This window comes from Chrysochloris asiatica, unplaced genomic scaffold (genome assembly GCF_000296735.1).
Source record: "Chrysochloris asiatica unplaced genomic scaffold, ChrAsi1.0 scaffold00184, whole genome shotgun sequence".
In the NCBI taxonomy this organism is placed as follows: domain Eukaryota; kingdom Metazoa; phylum Chordata; class Mammalia; order Afrosoricida; family Chrysochloridae; genus Chrysochloris; species Chrysochloris asiatica.
In genome coordinates this window covers 2,901,736-2,921,770 of record NW_006408702.1, presented here as the reverse complement: position 1 = coordinate 2,921,770, position 20,035 = coordinate 2,901,736, and the positions used below count along the sequence as shown (strand labels likewise).

General features: G+C 45.4%; 1 pseudogene; it reads right to left on the bottom strand.

The window, feature by feature from the left end:
* Positions 1-17,280: 17,280 nt before the first annotated feature.
* LOC102832043 overlaps positions 17,281-20,035 on the bottom strand; it is a 10,489-nt pseudogene continuing 7,734 nt past the window's right edge.

Here is a 20,035-nt window from a genome sequence, read left to right as displayed (position 1 = left end):
GAACAAAACACTGTCCGATCCTGGGCCAACCTCACAACTGTTGCCACTCTTGAGCCCATTGATGCTGCCACTTTGCAAATCCATCTCGCTGGGGGTCTTCCTCTTTTTCTCTGGCCCTCCACCTGACCAAACATGATATCCTTCTCCAGAGACTGGTCCTTCCTGACAATATGTCCGAAGTATGAGAGACAAAGCTTGGCCACTGGTCTCCACGGAGCACTCTGGATGCACTTCATCCAACACAGATTTGTTGGTTCTATGAGCAGCCCATGGCACTTTCAATATTCTCCTCCAACACCAAAACTCAAAAGCATCAATTCTTCTATGGTCTTCCTTATTCACTGTCCAGCTTTCACCTTAGTCTTCAAGCTGACATCTTTGCTCTTCAACACTTTAAAAAGGTCTTGTGGAGCAGATTTGCCTAATGCAACATGTCATTTGATTTCTTGACTGCTGCTTCCATGAGTGTTGGTAGTTGATCCAAGAAGAATGAAGTCCTTGACAACATTAATCTTTTTTTTTTTTAATGTTTTATTGTGAATTATGTGATAGTTTACAAATTCCACTAATTTGTGTTTATCACGAAAAGTCCTAATTTCACCACTGTGTTTGAGAGACACTTTGCTGGATGTATGATTCTTGGTTAGCAATTGTTTTTCTTTCAGAGTTTCATATATATGATCCCATTGCCTTCTTGCCTACATGGTTCCTGCTGAGAAACCAGAGCTTAGTCTTATGGTTTCTTTGTAGGTAACTTTTCATTTTTCCCAAGTTGCTATAGGGATTCTTTCTTTGTCTTTGATTTGGAAAGTTTGAGTATGATACATCTTGGTGATTTTTCTTTTGGGATATATCCTGTTTGGAGCTCATTCAGTTCCTTGTATGCTTATTTTCTCATCGTTCATGATGTCAGGGAAGTTTTCTTTCAATAACTCTTCAACAATTTCCTCTGTGTTTGTCTCTTGCTCTTCTGGAATTCCAATCACCAGTATGTTGTTCCTCTTCATGGTGCCCCACATAACTCTCAGACTTTTTCACTCTTTTTTTCTGAATGTTCTTGCAGCATAGTAGTATTGAGAGAGTTCTCTTCAAGTTTGCTAATTCAGGCTTTATTACTTCATATTTACTCCTTTGTCCTTTCAATGTATAGTGCATTTCTGAGACCTTAGTATTATTAATCTTCTGGATTTCTAATCACAGATTTTGTACTATTTGGATATTTGCATTTATTTTATATATTTGTTTTTGTAGTGTTTTCCTGAATTCTTCTAAAGTTTTTACTGAGTTCTCCTTGCTTTCCTTGCTCTTTCTATTAATCCTTTGAAGGTACCTAATAATCATGCTTTTGAATTCTTTTTTCAGTTACTTCCATTACCTTTTTGTACCTCAGAAACATATCTGTCTCTGCATCTTGGTAATTTGTTTGAGCTATTCTCTCTTGTTTCTTTGTGTGAGCTAAAATTGTCTGTTGTCTCAGACCACAGTGAGGTTATCGTATTTGTGAAAACAAACAGGGAAGTTGTTGCACCAGGAAGGGAGAAATCCCTGGGGGTGCTCCTACAATTCAAGAAGCTCACGAGGTGGTTCTGGAGGGATGTGACAGCAGGGTTCCTGACCATAGATGGAGTTCCTATTGGCTTTAGTGTTATCTATGGTCAGGGCACTCAATCCAGAAGTAGTTTGTGGGCGCCCTTGGTGGGGCTGGTTTCAGTGTCTGTTAGGAACACAGGGAAGTTGGGGGCAGCATGACTGGGGAAATGCTGGTCTGACTTTGTAGGTCTGGAGTCAAGCCCTCCTGAATCCAGGTACCAAAGCAGCACACCAAGGTGGTGCACCCAGTCCCCACCTCACACTATCATGGCTCCCAGTCATGTGGCTACTAGCTTCCAGAAAGCAGGGTCTACTCTGGGGTTGGATAAGAGTGGGAGCTGGCCACATTTCTGTCACCCGCTCAAATCTGCTCTGCCAGGCATGCCTCCACTACCAACATTGCCTGCCAGATGGTCAAGCTACCTCTGGGCAGCCATTCACCTGTCAGTCTGGCTCTCTTGCCATTCCTGTTTGGTCTCTCCACCCAACAAGCACTCCATCCACCTCTCCAACCTTCCTTCTAAAGTTCAGCGTGCCAGAATTTTCATCTGAGCCTGTTTTATTTTTTGTCTCTTGACTCGATGGCACATGGCGACAACAACATTTTTTGTTGTAGAGGGTCCATGTACCTCATCTGCCTAGTCCACCATCTTGCCAGAAGTCCTTCACAAATACCTATTTTAAACAACATAAAAGACACTTATACACATGGACATGACCAGATGGAATACACAGAATTCAAATTGACTACATCTATGGAAAGAGGTGGTGAAAAAGCTCCATATCATCAGCCAAAACAAGGCCAGGGGCAGATTGTGGAACAGCCCATCAATTGCTCATATGCAAGATCAGGCTGAAGCTGAAGAAAATTAAAACAAGTCCATGAGAGCCACAATGTGACCTTGAACATATCCCACCTGAATTAAAAGATCGTCTTAGGAACAGATTTGATGCATTAGACACTAATAACCAAAAACCAGAAGAGTTATGTGATGACATCAAGAACATCATGCAGGAAGAAAGCACAACGTCATTAAGAAGACAAGAAAGAAAGAAAAGACCAAAGCATGCCAGAAGAGACTCTGAAACTTGCTCTCCAGTGTACAGATGGAGAAGCAAATGGAAGAAATGAGGAGGTAAAAGAGCTGAACAGAAAATTTCAAAGGTCAACTTGAGAAGACAAAGTCAAATATTACAATGAAATGTGCAAAGATCTGGAATTAGAAAGCCCAAATGGAAGAACATGTTTGGCATTTCTCAAGCTGAAAGAACTGAGAAAAAAATTCAAGGCTTGATTTGAAACACTGCAGGATTATTTGGGCAAAACAAGGTATACGCAGAGTCACTTTACCATAAAGAAATGTCAAAATTTCAAAAGGTAGCATGTGATTAAGGGACAATGGTATTGAAGGAAGAAGTCCAAGGTGTCCTGAAGGCATTGGCAAAGAACAAGGCTCTGGGAACTGGTGGAATACAAGTTGAAATCTTTCAACAGACTGATGCAGCCACTCACTTATCTATGCCAAGAAATTTGGTCAAATGATTAGAAGACATCCATATTGATGTCCATTCCAAAGAAAGGTAGCCCAGTAGAATGCAGAAATCACAGGCAAGTACATTTTCCTCAAGATAATCAATAGTTCATTGGCAGGGAACAGGCAGACGTTCAAGCTGGATTCAGACAAGGACGTGGAATGACGTATATCATTGTTGACATCAGATGGATCTTGGCTGAAAGCAGAGAATACCAGAAAGGATGTTTGCCTGTGTTTTATTGATTATGCCAAGGATTTCAATTGCGTGGGTCATTACAAGCTATGGACAACATTGTGAGGAATGAGCATTCTGGAACACTTAATTGAGCTCATAAGGAACCTGTGCACAGACCAAGAGGCAGCTGTTCAAACAGAAGAAGGGGACACTGAATGGTTTAAAATCAGGAAAAGGAGTGTGCCAGAGTTGTGTGGTTGTATCATACTTCATCAATATGTATGATGAGAAATAATCAAAAAAACCACCATATATGAAGGAGAATTGTGACATCAGGATAGGAGGAAGACTCATTATGTTGATGAACATCTAATATCACAGCTTTCTGTGTGGGTTGTACCTCACTGTAAAGAAAATAAGAATCCATACCACAAGAGTAATAAATAGCACTAAGGTAAATGGAGAAAGATTGAAGTTGTCAAAGACTCCTTTTTGCTCAGATCCACCATCAACACTCATGGAAGCAGCAGTCAAGAAATCAAACGATGTATTGCATTAGGCAAATCTGCTGCCCAAGATCTCTTTAAAATGTTCAAGAGCAAAGATATCAGTTTGAGAACTAAAGTGCACCTGACCCAAGCCCTGGTATTTTCAATAGCCTCATATGGGTGGGGATATTGATCAATGAATAAGGAAAACTGTAGAATAATTGATGCATTTGAGTTGGAGCTGGAGAAGAGTATTGAAAATACCATGGACTGCTGTAAGATCAAACAAATCTTTCTTAGAAAAAGTGCAGCCAGAATGCTTCTTAGAAGTCAGGATGGCGAGACTTCGTCGCTCATGCTTCGGCTCTATTACCAGGATGGATTAGTCCCTGGAGAAGGCAAAATGTAGGGTCAATGAAAAGAGGGAGACTCCTTTGAGATGGATTGGCACAGTGGCAGCAGAAGAAGCTCAAGCATAGCAGCAATTGTGAGGGTGGCACAGGACCAGGCGGTGTTCCATTCTGGTGTACACAGGGTTGACAAGGGTTGGAACCGATTCAGCAGCACCTAACAACAATAGTCCAATGCATTACCCACAGCACACTAGGGCTCTGTGTATTTCAAATACTAGCAGGGTCCACCCATTGTGGACTGATTTCAACAGAGCTACCAGACTATGACAGACTGAGAAGAAAGCCCTGAAAATTTCTTTCTGAAAATTAGTCAGTGACAACCCTAAGGACCACAACACAACAACATGTGGTAGAGTACTGTAGGTTGATCTCCTTCTTGTTAGAAGGCATTCAAAATATGCAGCGGTTCCAACAATGGGTTCCAACGCACCAATAATTCTGAGGATGTCTCAGGACTGATCACTATTGTCCAACTGTCTTTGTTCATGAGGTCATTGAAAAGGCCATGGTTTAGGATTAGGCGCCCCTTAGACATCAAAGTAATGTCTATGCTTTATAGCACTTTAAATGGGTCACTTTGCAGTCGAGTTTTCCAGTTCAACACATTGCTTAATACCTTACTGGTCATCAAACCCTGTTTATTTCACAAGTAAATAATCTCTGGACCAGGAAGATAAGCTCAGGGACGTAGAGCTAGTTGTGGCTGAGCCAGGACCAGAGGAGTCCTGTCCACTGGCTCCCAGTCCACTGTGCTTTCTTCTATCTTCTGTGAAATCCATAATCCCTGGACACATGCCAAATAAGCTACTTGGTGCGTATCTTGTAAGAAGTATCAAAGATCAATCTTTTTTTTTTTTAATGTTTTATTGTGAATTATGTGATAGTTTACATGGGAGAACATTAGCTTTACATTCATCCTATCGTATTTCATTTCATTGCCATGATTACAATTCCCCCTCCCCAAACAACCCCGCAAGCCTGTCCCTCCGGTCGTCAGCACACAGCCCCTCTCCCTCTCTGGGTCTAGAGTCCCCAGCTGCTCCATCTCTCCATGTCATTGTCTCTGCCTCTATCTCTGGCATCACTACTTCTCTGGGTAGGGTCCCGTACTCTGCTCTTCTCCCTTGATGCTCCCAGGGACTTCTACTCCTGGACCGAAAAGTCAACCACTCCCCTCCTTTTACTACAAAATGTCTACCTTTACATTTCCAACCCTCACAGTCAGTCCTGATAACAATTATTCACTATTGTGCCACATGAGTCCTATCCCTGTCTCCTTTCATCAGCCCCATCCAGACAGATTGGATAGCAAAGATCAATCTTGATGAGCTTCTGGTCACCCAGAGTTTTCTACTCTGTTAACATTCATTTTTGTGCTGGACACTATGACTCTGGAAATATAGGGCCCAGTTTTGATTCTTAAGGAGTTTTTAATTAAGTTGGGAAAATAACTCTGCCCAGGTAAAATGGAGACAAGAAATGCTGGTGCGCCTGGATATGGTGTTGTTAGGTGTCACCACGCTGGTTTTGACTCATAGTGTCTCCATGTGACACAGTAGAACTGCCCCCTAGGGTGTATTAGGCTGAGATCCTTATGGAAGCTGACCACTAGGGGGTTGTTCCTTTGTCTTGCAGAGCCACTGGATGGGTTCAAACTGTCAATCTTTCAGTTAGCAGCCAAGAGCTTAATCATTGCACCACCAAGGGTGTAGGAAAGGTTCTTTTAAATAAGAGAACTGTCTATAGTGAAATGGGGGAACCCTCCATCCATGAGACGGATTAATGGGGTAACTGCAACAATAGACTCCCACAGACCAAAGATTGTGAGAATGACACACTGTTTCACTAACAACATCAACAGTATCTGTGTCTGTGTGCTTGGGTGCCATCACCCCACTTTGGCACTGGCTCAGTTATAGCAAAGGGGTCAAAGAGTCCCGCCTTCACGTCTGTGGGAAGTTTCTGTGGATGGTGCTGGGATCGCAGATCTGGTGAGCTTGGCCCCAAACCTATCACCTGAGCACATAGTCTTTGGAGTTGCCACTTCTTCCTGTCCCCCAGTTCTCCCAAGTTCGACTTCTATTTTTCCTCTTAGCTTTTTGTTGTGAACTGAGTGAAAGTTTACAGAGCAGATCATCAGGTCTACATTCAACAAACCATTCACTTTGTTTCATCTCGATGATTGCAATCTCTTCCATAGAACATCGCAGAGAAAGGCTTTCGTGTTTCTGTTCCTCCTTCTTTCCCAACCTTCTGAACCTTATCCTTGAGTAAATGCTACCCTTTTGATCTTGAACGTTGATGCTTTTAATGATGTGCATACCTCACTAGTGTTGGTGTCTCCCTGTATACCTAGTTATTGCTGGGCTGAAAATTGAGCCATGTGGGTGAGTTCAGTTCCAGACCTGAAGGGAGGCCAAGGGTCATAGTCTTAAGCGTCCACCAATGTCTATCTGACCAGTCAGGTGGTCTTTTTAATTTGATTTTTGTTCCACATTTTCTCCCACTCTGTCCAGGACTTTCAAGGAGCTCTGGTAGCATAGTGGTTACGAATCGGGCTGTGAACCACAAGGTCAACAGGTCGAAACTACCAGCCCTTCCGTGGGAGAAAGATGAGGCTTTCTGCTCCCTTAAAGATTTATAGCCTCGGAAACCCTGTACAGGAATGCTATAAGTCGGAGCCGGCTCCATGGCACATAACCACAACATCCAGGTCTTTCCAATGTAATGCCTTTCAGAGCAGTTGGTCGTGGTAACAAAGTTTCATCTAGTTCTTCTGCTCTAGGGGCTATGGAGACTGATGTTCACGCTGTCCTTTAGTCTGCTGGACTAATTGTTTCTAATTATCTTCAGTTTTCATCATTTTTCTTTCCTCTGGACAGGAAGCGGCAATAGTTACACCTGCGGTGACTGCAAGGCTTTAAAATCCCAGTAGTTGCTCACCGAAGTAGGATGTAGAACTGTCTTTGTGGACTATGGTATGCCAATTGACCATCTCAAGTAAGACTTTTAACAACGAAGTTTATTGTGGTAACATATGTGTGACACAACATTTGCCATTTTAGCCATTTTTAAGTATACAATTTATTGACATTGATTACTCTCGCCATATTTTACAACCATCACCTCTGTAGGCTTCCAGAACGTTTCATAGCATCCCAAACTGAAACCACGTAATCTTTCTGTAACAATTCCCCATTCCTCACTCCCATTTCCTGGTAGCCACTAATAAACTTTTGTTTCAATGCATTTGCTTATTCTAGATATATGTGATAGTGAGATCATGTAATATCTGTCCTTCTGTGACTGAAAGTTCATTCAGCAAAATGTTTTCAAGATTCATCCAAATTGTCCATATCAGGATTAATCTTTTTCATGGTTGAGTAGTATTCCAGGGTATGGATATACCATATTTTTTTTTAATCCATTCATCTGTTGATGGGCACTTGGGGTTTTTCCACTTTTTGTCTGTTGTGAATAATAGTGACCGTGGTGGCTATCAAGAGGAACAACTCCTTGGGACGTGACAGCTGACTTCAAACTCCTCAGGTGCCCCAAATAGGCATGACTTTGGCTATTACTCATAGTGTCTTGTATACAAACAAAGTAAAGGCACCTGTGCAAAGGTGATTTAAAGAGCTGCCCCACACAACACCTGCCTCTCTGTCCTGGTCCAGCTCCCAAAAGGCTTCATGGTACCCCAAACCGGGCATATCACACTTGGGATATTAGTTCTCAAGACAGAAAGAATTTTTAGCAATTGTAGTTTTAAAAAACACAGTCTCCGCATCTGAGCTATTTCATATAGCTATTTCTGCCCCTACCCAGTACAGAAAGACTGAGAAACAAACTTTCTTTTTCTCCCCAATGTGTATTAGATCTTTTTTCTATTTTATGCCTTAGATTTAAACTAAGCTTGAGTGTAAATTTGTCTGTCTACTGTGTCTAATGGCTATTATTCACCTACGGTCCTTTCTCATGTTTAAAATGGTCCAGCAACTTCCTTCCTGTTAACATCTGTGATTGAAGAAACTTCTTTTTGGTAACTTTCCCAATCAACAAAACCAATCCTATTTAAGGTGGAAAGTACATGGTTACATCACTAATTGACATACACAAAGTATTAAGCTGGACCCTAACACTAGTTGCTGTTGAAAGGTACTTGCTTGTACAAAACAACAAACCAAATCCCAAACTGTGTTTTCTTGGTTATCACGGGTCACTTCATTAAGCCCCAGCTCTTACTTCATTCTTTTGCCTGTCCTTCCCTGAAGGTTGAGTTCTCAGGCCAGGGGGAACGATGAGTCCAAAACCACATTTGGGCAAAACAGATATGGGTGGATGAAGGAAACATTCAAACTTTGAGGGTTTATTCTGGGCCCTTGAGACATGACTCTTCCCTGCTGAGCTCTGGCATTTCTTGAGGTCCCTGGTCCCAGCTGCACCTGCAGAGACTCAATGGGAAAATCCAGGCTGAGGAGGGAGAGGGTGAGGTAGGTATGGAGCACGTGGGAGGACGTTTGTCTGTGATAATGGTTCACACGCAGAGATCTTACAGAAACAGGAGAGGGATCAGATGGGGCCAGCGATTATTGTGAACCACAACGAGGACATGCTTGACCTCTGTGTGTCACCCTTTGTCTTGATGGCATTTCCCCCGGGCTCCTCACTGTTGTCAATGCCAGATATGAACCACAGGGGTAAGAGAACTGTTCTCAGTCCCACACCTGCAGCCCTTGACACTGGGGATTTTGTGCAGGATTCCGGTGTTGGGTGCGCCTGTGGGATCATCCCTTTGGGGAGAGGTGGCTGGGACAGTGGAGCGAGGGCAGGCTGGGGAGGCACTGTCCTGGGTCTCAGTCCCTCTCTCCGTGGCCTGTGGCCTTTCCCAGCCTCAGCCTCCACACCTGTTCCTGTTGTTAACTGCCATCCAGCCAGCCCCTGACTTGTGATGACCGATATACAACAGAGTTTCCATGGTCTGTTGGAAATTCCATAGGGTTTTCACAAGCTGATTTTGGGAAATAGATGGCCAGGCCTTTCTTCTTAGTCTGTCTTAATCTAGAAGCTCCACGGAAACGTGTTCACCATCATAGCAGAGTCACGGGCAGTGGTTGTTGTTATTATGTACCGTGGAGTCGGTTCTGATTCATAGCGACCCTGTACAGGGTTTCCAAGGCTGTAAATCGTTACAGGAGCAGAAAGCCTCGTCTTTCTCCCAAGGAACAGCTGGTAGTTTTGAACTGCCGACCTTGCGGTTCACAGCCCGATTCATAACCACTATACTAAGATCCCCTCCCTCACTGGCTCGACTGGCCCTGCCCTATATTCCTTGTAGAACATGGTGGCACGTGATGCTGGGCCATTGTTGAGCCTAACTCTGAAGGAGACCTGGCAGCTTCTACTACTGCACCACTGAGGCCCTAAACTGCCATGCAAGAAGTCCAGCTTCCTTTAGGGGAACCCGTTTGGAGAGGCCACCCGGAGAGGGAGAGCTCCTGAGATCCAGAGAGGGAAAGGCCCAGTTGTCTCAGCATCCTGGCTGAATCTGACCTCCTGCCCTCCTTGTCGAGACTCCAGTCTCAGCCCCCCGCTGATGGGCCTCACTCAGCAGAACCATTTCACTGAGCTCCAGCCAACCCTTAGAATTGTGAGAAATAATAAAATGTCTATTGTCTAAGCCACTGAGTTCAGGGGCGTGTGTTGCAGCAGTTGATCATGGAGACATGGGCATTTCCTGGGCAAGGAATGCCCTTCACAATATCCACTGTGAGGACTGGAAAGGTCTTCTGTTAAAGCTCTGATACAGTATCTGGCACATATCTGTTGTTGCCAAGTTGATTCTGACTCATATCGACCCTGTAGGACAGACGAGTGGTGGTTGTTTTCCTTAAGTGCCATCAAGTTGGTTCTGACCCATAGAGGCACTGTATAGGGTTTCTGAGGAGTGGCTGGTGAGCTTGAACCGACGACCTTGTGTTCAAAGCAATTTTGCTGTGCAACGTGCCACACCAGGATTTAAGGACAGAGTAGAATTGCCTTATAATGTTTCCAAAACTGTCATCTCTGTGGAAGTATATGACCACATCTTTCTCCCATGGAATGAATGGCTGGTGGATTTGAACTGCCAACTTTCAGTTAGCAGCTAAGGGCTTAATCTCAGCATTGCAGTTCTTTGTGTTCCATATAGCAAATGTTTAAAACAAGAGAAAACCTACTATTGTTAAAAACCAAAAACCCACTGCCGTTGAGTTGATTCCGACTCAGAGCAAGTTTACAGAACACAGCAGAACTGCTCTGTAAGGTTTCCAAGGCGGTCTCATTTTCCTCTCAAGGTAGGTTCGAACCACTGATCTTTTGGTTAGCCGTCCAATGCTTGACTCCTTCTTCTTTGCTATTGTTATGGTCATGTTGTTATGGGGCATCAAGTCAGTTCCGACTCATAGCAACTCTACACAGGGTTTCCCAGGAGCTTGGGGTTAGCAGCCCAATGCTTATCTTACAGCGCCACACCAGAATCCCGCTATTGTTATAAAGAAATATACACAGGTGGTTTTCCCCCCTTGAGTTCTCTTTGGTTTAAACGCTGACCTGTCGTGGACCCTGGACCCCTATGTGCTGAAATCTTATTCAGCTCCATAGAAAGGGGTCCTACGTCTGCCAATCCATGGGCAGTCTCTCTGTCAACATTGACAACGTTTTCATTATGTATCCCAAACCCGGCACCGAGGTTCCAGTGGTGAATGCAGCAGACACGCGGTGGTTCTTGCAGCTGTCACAGACCTGAGGCAAAGACAAACATGGAATGAAGACTTGTGTGGAGACATAGCAGGGAGCAGCTGAGTTGGCTAGGTTTAGTTCCATTGCTAACAACAGACTGGAAACTACAGTGACTTAGAGAAGGACACAGGTTTATTTGATTTCTACCTGCGTAGTGGTTACAAATCTGGCTGCAAACAGCAAGGTCAGCAGTTTGAAACTACCAGCTGTTCTGCCGGAGAAAGATTAGGCGTTCTGCTCCCGTAAAGATGTACAGCCTTGGAAACACTATACAGGGTCTCTATGAGTCGGAACCGACTCCACGGCACATAACCAACCAATCAAAACAAGAATGGAGAGGCAGTCCAGGGCTGATACAGCAGCTTGGCAGCCATTAACTGCCATCTCTTTCTTTTAATCTTAAAATTCTGGGCGGGGTGGGGGGTTGGTGGGTAGGGATAAGGAGTTAATATTCAGACCATGGTTAATGTTAGGGGAAGGGGCTAAGCTGGGCTAGGGCTGTGGTTGTTGTTGTTGTTAAGTGCCTTAGAGTCAATTCTGACTCTGTATAGAGTTTCCAAAGAACAGCTGGTGAGTTTGAACCACTGACTTCGTGGTTCAAACCGGCCTTGAGGTCAGAGAACATTATCCTGCAGTTCCACACCAGGACTCGTTGGTAAACCTTGGTCTAGTTTTTGGGCTACAATTAGGTTTATTTATTATTATTATTTATATTAAAATCGACTTGATTTCCCCTTCATTTGAAAGTTCTGTAACAACACTATTCATTTTTTTTTTTTTAGTGTTTTGTTGTTGCAGAGTGGTATCTCTCTCTGGTTCCCTAGTTTCAGTCTTCTAGGTTTGTTTGACTTTGAATATTTCTAAACCTGGGTTGAGTTCTGGGTGATAGTGTCGTGTGTGTTAATCTCAGGCTGTTGTCTGCTGTTGTTGGAGTCTCTGTCCAAAGAATTTCCTTTAGTACTTTTTGTAAGGTTGGTCTAGTTTTTGCAAATTCTTTTAATTTCTGTTTATCTGGAAATGCCCTGATTTTGCAGTCATATTAGATGGACCATTTTTCTGGGTATATTATCCGTGGCTGGCAGTTTGTTTCTTTCAGAGTTTTATACATGTCAGTCATCCCATTGCCTTCTTGCCTGCATAGTTTCTGTTGAGAAATCAGAGCTTAGTCTCCTTTGCAGGAATCTTTTTTTTCTTCCAAGCTTCTCTGAGGATTTTTCCTTGTCTTTAGTTTTGAAAGCTTGGTTATTATAACATGTCTTAGTGATTTTATTTTGGGGTCTATCCTGTTTGGAGTTCATTTAACTTCTTGAATGGCTACCATCTCGTCTTTCATGATGTTAGGAAAGTTTTCTTCCAGCAACTCTTTAACAGTTTTCGCTGTGGTTTTATTAGTCTCTTCCTGTTCTGGAAGGCCAGTCACTGAAAGTTATTCCTCTTGACAGTGTCCCACATAAATCTTAGGTTTCCTTCGTATTTTTAAGTCTCTTTGCTGATTATTCCTCTCAAAGATGAGTATTGAGAGATTTGTCTTCAAGCTTACGGATTCAGCCTTCCATTGCTCAATTTTTCTTTGCCCTTTCAGTGTATTTCTGAAGTCTTAGTATTAATCTTCTGGCTTTCTAATTACTGGTTTTATAAGGAGTCCTGGTATGGTGCTGTGGGATGATGCACTGGACTGCAAGGTCGTTTTGAACTACAAGGTCAGTGGTTCAGATTCACCAGGCGCTGTTCAGAAACCCTATACAACAACAACACTGTTAATCTTCTGGCTTTATAATTACTGCTTTTATCTAGTTTCCAGTTTTTCATTTATATTGTCAGTTTGCTCTTGCATTATTTTCCTTGTTTTCACCAATCTTTCTCTCAATTCATTGCTGTTGTTGTTAAGTGTCGTTGAGTTGGTTCTGACTCATAGCAACCTTGTATAGGGTTTCCAAGGAGCGGCTTGTAAGTTTGAACTGCCAACCTTGTGGTTCAAGTCGACCTTGTGGACCAGGGCTTTATCCCACAGCACCACAAAATTGAAGGTACCAAATTAGCATTCTTTAAAATTCTTTATCGAGTAGTTCTGATTCTATTTCTGGTATTATATTTTCTGACTCTATTTTGGTCACTTGTTTGAGGCAGTCTGTCTTGTTTCTTCGGGTAAGCTGAAATTGTCTGTTTTCTCTGAGACATTGTGGTGTGGTTGTGTTTATATTGAATTGATGGTTGTATGTTGGTGTGTTCTCAGCACTCATCACCTGTGCCCAGGTGGACGCGATAGAGACTAGAAGTCTGAACACAGTTCTTGCTTTGCTCTTTGTGTACCGTAGTTCAGGGCGGATTCACGTGCCTGCAGAAGGACCCAGGCTGAGGTGCGCAGGAGGGTGTCACTTAGGACTGCCTTGGCAATGGTGGGACTGGTCACACCCCAGGTGCCAGGAGGGAAAGAGAACTAGGGAGGGCTGGACGCATCTTGTCTCCCACCTGCAGCCTGGCCTTGGACCTGCAGCTCCTGTATCAACAGACAGCTGCTTGCTAAAGTTCAGGATGGCCTTGTAGCCCCATGTCAGCCCACAACCTGCCTGTTTTCTTCTTCCGCTTCCAGCCGGCACCCAGTCCACCTCTCTACCTGACTTCTGACGCTCGGGGTCCCAGGACCACCACCTCTACCTGCTTTACTTGTTCCCCGAGGTCTTTGCTGCAGTGCATCTGTCTGCTTCACCATCTTGCCCTGATGTCTTCTGTCTGTCTGTCTTTTAGTCATCTTAGCCTGTGATGTCGGTCCTCGAGTTGGCGCCTCGAGTTGGAAGCTGGAGTGCCAGTCATTACTGTCACCTTCATCCTGGCTTAATCATTCCGCTTTTGAAGAACGTTCTCAAAGGCCCCCTGCCACTCTACCTCCCTCGACCAATACCCTCAGGTTGCATCTCCTTGGCCGCAGATGCCTGCCAATCTGGGAAGTGTAGTTTTTAAACTGGACCCATTGCTGCCCACAAATATACTCTTGTTGTTAAGTGCCTTTGAGTCGGTTCTGACCCATAGTACCCCTGTATAGGGTTTCTGAGGAGTGGCTGGTGGGATTGAACCGCTGACCTTGCTGTTCAAGCTGATCTTGCCATGCATCACATTATCTTGGACTTCACCCACAAATATAGGGGTCTGTTAATAAAGAAAAAAGGGAATAAATATTGGCATCACATAGCAGCCTCAAGGTCTGCTCATAATCACAGAAGGACAGCCCAGAGAAGCGAGATTCTTAAGCAGAAAGAAAGTAGGGGTCAAGCAGACTAAGAGCAAAGAGAAGGCACCAACTTCTCCGTAGAGCCCAGAGAGGTCGGAACCTCATGCAGCCTTCAAGGAACTGACAGTGAACCAGGATGGTCTTCTTGCCCCCAAATATTTCCCTCATCTCCTTAGTAGGAGCTTCCTTTAGCTCGAGGTTTGTTCAGCAGTGGGCCTCCCCACCTGCTATACACACCTGTGTGACTCTCCACACTGTACCTATGGGCAGACTTGTAAGACGAGGAAAACAGAGGTCAAGGTCCTGAAGCATGACAGGGAAGGAGGAGCCCTTGAAGTCAGACCAGACACCCCTTCTTTCCCCTCTAAAGTGACCTCTGGGGGCAGCAGGGACAGGTGACCCTGTAAAGCAATTTGCTGAGAGCAAATACCTGAAATGATGCTTCAGTGATTACGTCCTCAGCTCTGGGCCCTGCTGCAATGAGTGTTCTAAATTCCTTTCTTTTTCTGCTCCCACAGACCAGTTCAGCCTGCGAGAGGGTCTGTAGGGAACTCAGCTAGATCTTCAGCCAGACAAATGTAAAACATGTTGATTTCCCCCTTCTTCCTTTCAACAAGTGGGCCTGCCAAGCCCACTTCAAGGCAAGGCTTGCATTATAAGTTAGCTTTGTCTTCTGGGGCCCAGGGGAATGTCTTCATTTTTCAGATTTCTCCCAGTGGTTACCTTGAGAGACTTCCCAGGCCCTCTTTGTCCCTTCCACTGCTGCGCCATCCCAGCCCTTCCTGGCTTGACTCACCATCACATCTGCCGTGGGCTGAGTGCCCGTTGGTTTTCCATTGATGCCTCTTCTGTAATGAGAGGGTTCTGCAGCTGCGTAGCTCACAATGCAACATACCAACATATACATCCCTTCCAGCCCTGGCCAGAGTGCCATAGGAAATGTGTGCTTACTGGGAAGCTATCTGACTTGGCAAGGTGGTGAGCACACAGGCCTGCATGGTTCCTTCCCTCATGGGATCCCATCTTCACACAGATGCTCTTAGAAATGCATGTCAATGGAGGGAAAGGAGAAGGTGGTAGAATCCGAATCTGGGAACCAGCCGGTATCTCCACACCTCCATGAAATGTCCAGGCCGGTCCATTTAGTGGTCGACGTGTCTGTTGTTGCTCCTTTGAGACGTGAGATCTATCGAACTCTTTAAATGTGCCCCAGTCTTCTTAATCAGAATCTGATCCCCATCTCTTAGCAGGCACTACATTACTTCAATATGCAACAGTCTAACATAACATTAAATCATTTTTTAGAGTTTCATCTAGTTGAACGGGAGCCAAGGTATTCTTGGGCTTGGTTTCCACGTCCACCCTTTAACATATATATATAGTTAAAAAGAAACACACGACAAAATACCTATGTGCTGATTTCACTCTCGCCAGTGTTCAAGAGTCATCTACTGAAGTAGGACCTTTTGGTTTCTAACGGTCTGCAGGGCCACTTCAGCTACAGGATTCTTTGGGTGTTCCTGGGGGTGGGGGGGGGCTACAAATGGATAGTAGAAGATAAGTACCGGACTGTGAACCTCAAGGTCAGTGGCTTGAGCCCACCAGTTGTTCTGTGAGAGAAAAATGAGGTGTTCTGTTCCTGCAAAGATTTACAGCCTTGGAAACCTTACACTGGGTGTTGTGAGTCCGAACTGATGCAACGGCACTTAACAACAACGAAGTAACTGAAAGGCTATAAGTCTGAGTGCACCCAAAGGTACCTTGGAAGAAAGGTCTGACAGTTTGCTTGTGAACATCAGCCACTGAAAACTCCATCAAGTACGGTTGTCATTTGTAACACATGGGGTCGCCATCTTGAAACTGAAGCAACAGGTTTTTGGTTTGGGGTAGTTCCAAAGGACTCTGGAAGACAAGCAAGATTCCAGGATAATCAGGACCCGGTCTCGTTCTTACCATCTATAGTAGATGATCATATGAATAGCTAACCATAATCCAAGGCAGAGTGTACCTTAACCCTAACCCTAACCCACCATAACCCAAGGCCTGAGGGAGGTATATAAAGGGAAAGGAAGCCAAGCATTTTATCCATTTGTGCCTTTTGGGGACTTCTGTTGTTGTTGTAAGCCGTTGAGTCAATTCCAGCTCGTGGAAACCCTGTAGAGGATTTCCAAGAACCACTGGTGGATTTGAACTACCAACCTTGCTGCTACCAGTCCAGTACTTATCCAACAGTGACACACTGGAGCTCCTGAGACTCCCCCAAATCCAAACCACAGTCGTTGAGCTGGTTCTGACTCATAGCAGTATGGTTTTAAAGACTATAAATCTTTATGGGAGCAAACTGTCTCATCTTTCTGTCGCGGAGTGGCTGATGGGTTTGAACCACCAACCTTATGATTAACAGTCCAACTAACCCACAGCCTCACCCACAGCACCACTGTAGTTCCCCAAAGAACCCCTCAAATACACGGTCCATCAAGGAAGCCGGTGAGAACATGGCTTCTATTTTTCACCTTCTTCCTCCATTGATCTCCTCACAGATGAGCACCTCTGCATGACATTTAAGTCCCCTCTCCCTCCAAGGTCACTTCCTATGAACCTCCCTCTCTCTCTAGGCCCTCCTTCCACCTACTGCTGGGCTCCTACTCCAGAAGAAAGAGTAGGTTGGTACAGATAAGCATAGGGGAATCTGGTGGGTGTGGATGGAGCAGCCACTTCTGGGAAACTACACCACACTCTTGGAATGGAGGGACAATTAGGAAGAAGTGGTTGAGTAAGCAGCATTGGAAAAGATTACTGAGTCCTAGGCAGGAATGCGAACTGGCCTTTGGGGGCCCAGGGCCAGAGTTCCCAGGAACATTCTGAGGACATGTCTGATCATCTTTGCCCTAACCAGGGAAGCTGATCCCTGGAGAACCTATTCGTGGGGCCTTGTCATTGAGTAACAGTTAACGCACTGCAGGGGTGTGCACACACCCACCCCACCCCCACCCCCCGGCCTCTGCACAGATGTAGGGGCACATCCAGCAGGGTTCAGGTCTGCTGCCTGCCACCTCATCAGGAGACCACCTAGCTAGGAGACCTGCTGGGGCTCTGGGCTGCAAGCCCAGTGCCTTCCCAAGAGCAGGAGAACAGTCTCTCTAGGCCTGGCCTCTCCTCTCCAGCTGGTCAGCCTGGAAACAATGATTGTCGCAAGCAACTGCTTCTCATGGGCTTTTGCAAACCACAGCTAAGCCTCAGCAAAGAGCTTTTGCACAAGGCTGTGGATCCGGGAGCTGGATGCTTGAAATCTGGGGGATGGAGTGGAAGTGACAGAGACAATAGGTGGCATTGTGTCTTCTCCCAGGAAGCTCTGCTTTGTGTTGCTCTCAGGGAAATGGATTCTGGAGCAGCTTGGTCGGTCCCAAAGCAACAGCTTTACGTGATTATCTTGGACCCCGGCAAGGAGGAGCCGCCCTGCCTCGCTCATTAACAACACAGGAGCAGCCATGCCATTCCAATCGGGGACTCTGCCCTAATTTGCCAGGCATAGGAAGCTGTAAAGACAATGCGCTTCAGAACAGAACCCATCAGTGCCGGAAGTGCAGCTTTGATGTGGGTCCCCTCCCCTGATTAGGGTTGAGGGTTGGGGTCTGTCCTGCTGCGGAAGGTGGCGTAAAGCTTGGATGACATTTGGGATGTGGGATTTTGCACCTGGGCCTGATCAAGTCTGATGGGGTTTAGCACATACAAACAGTGGCTTTTGTTCTTCAGGACAAAGGCCTTCCAGACCTGGGCAGAGGCTGAGACCTTGGCTGCAACTTTTCCTCCCAATCGCCTCTTGTCACTCTCCCTGTCGAAGTTTAATTAGGACGAGGAGCTTTTGCAGGCTCCTTTCTCACTCTCTAACGAGGAGGCTGGAGGCTGAGGCCTGGCGGGGAGGAGCCAGCCGGCAGTCTTGAGGGGAGAAAACTAGAACAGGCACAGAGGAAGCACAAAACCACACCGGATCCTGGGGGAGCTGTGGATTGATCTGGGAAGAAATAAAGTAAAACAAATCCTAACTGGCCTTTGTTTTCTGGGTGGCCAGACAGTAATTTCCCCAAATTCTCTATGGTTCCAGAAAAGAAAGCAAAGGATCAATCAGTGTTTACTTTGTGACTTTCAGAGCTGGGTTGTATGGGTCATTAACTTAACACCTTCAACTCCTTTAACTCACACGCAAACTTTTCCGTGTCTGCTGCTTTCTCAACAGCCCCCCCCAGTCCCGTCCCACCCCCACCCCCAGTCCTCCGCTGCTTCTGCCACCAGGTTCTGCACTGTCTCCTGGAAACACAGGAACGTGTGGTGTGTGTAGACGACAGGGGCTCCGCGGTAACTGGGGAGTTCTGCAGATGTCACTGGAGATGCTGGTTCTTGGACTTCAAGAGTGTGAAGAGGGAGATGAAGGGACGAGGATCCCTGTGTATCTTTCCCTGCATTGGTCAGGAGAGCTTAGCTCCTGCTGCAGTAACAACCAACCAACATGCTTAAGAAGCAACTAAAGTTTGTATCGATTTTTCTGTCCCTGGTGGGTCAGCTAGGAGTTCCTCCACACCATCTTCACCTCAGATGCTGAGGGAGCATCGTGCCACCAACACTGCCAACTGGTTTTGTAGAGGGGGAAGAGAGATGGACAACAGAGTAAACACCCTTGCTGAGAGGATGCTCACATTCATTAGCCCAAACAACTTACGTGTATGCACCTAACTTCCAAGGAGGGAGATATGTCATGGGACAGTACTGTGTTTCTGGAAGATTTGGTAGGTAGCGTCAGTAGCCTCGTGTTTGAGTTATCTGTTACAGTGTAGTTAAGTGCCGGCGATTCGGTTCTGACCCATAGCGACTCCATATAGTGTTTTTGAGGAGCGGCTGGTGAGTTTGAACTGCCGACCTTGCGGCTCAAACCAACTTTGCAGTCCAGCGCATTAACCCGCAGTGCCACACCAGGACTCTGTGTAATAAATTGCCTTTTAATTTAATGGTCTCAAGCAGTAAGCATTGATTTTCTTACTTCATTTCGGGGGGTTAGGTATTTGGGAGTGGCTTAGCTAGGTAGTTCTGGCTCAGTCTCTTATGGAATTGCAGTCACGATGTTAACCAGAATGGCGTCATCTGAAAGCTGGACTAGGGCTGGGGACTCCATATCAAAGAAGGTACATCTCATGTGGCTGGAGGCTGGAGGGCTCAGTTCTTCAACCTGTGGATCTCTGCGCTCGGTTGTTCAAGTATCCCTACAACATGGTGCCTCTTTTCCCCAGAACAAGTGATCTGAGAGGGAGAGCGAGAACAAGCATGAAGACTCAGCAGGGCCTTGCCTGATCTAGTCTTTGAAGCCACACACCCTTACTTTGGATTTATTCCATTCAAGAGAAACAAGTCACTAAGTCCAGCCCACATTCAAACAGAAAGGAATGAGATTCCACCTGTTGAAGGGATACTGCCAATAAATTAGGGGACTCATCCTAAAACCATAGTCTTGGTGTGGCTCTGTGGGTTAACACGCAGGACTGCAAAGCTGTTTGGACTGCAAGGCCGGCGGTTCAAGTTCACCAGCCAGTCCTTGGAAACCCTATATGGGGTCATTATGGGTCTGAACCTACCTGACAGCAACGACAATCTTAAAACCACTGCTAACTCCATCTGACTGTCAGGATATGGGGGCTAGTATTTATTTAGTATTGAAGAAAGAGATGTCAGCTTGAGGACTAAGGTGCACCTGACCCAGGCCATTGTGTTTTCAGTAGCCTCATATGGATGCGAAGGCTGGACAGTGAATAAGGAAGATCGTAGAAGAATTGATGCCTTTG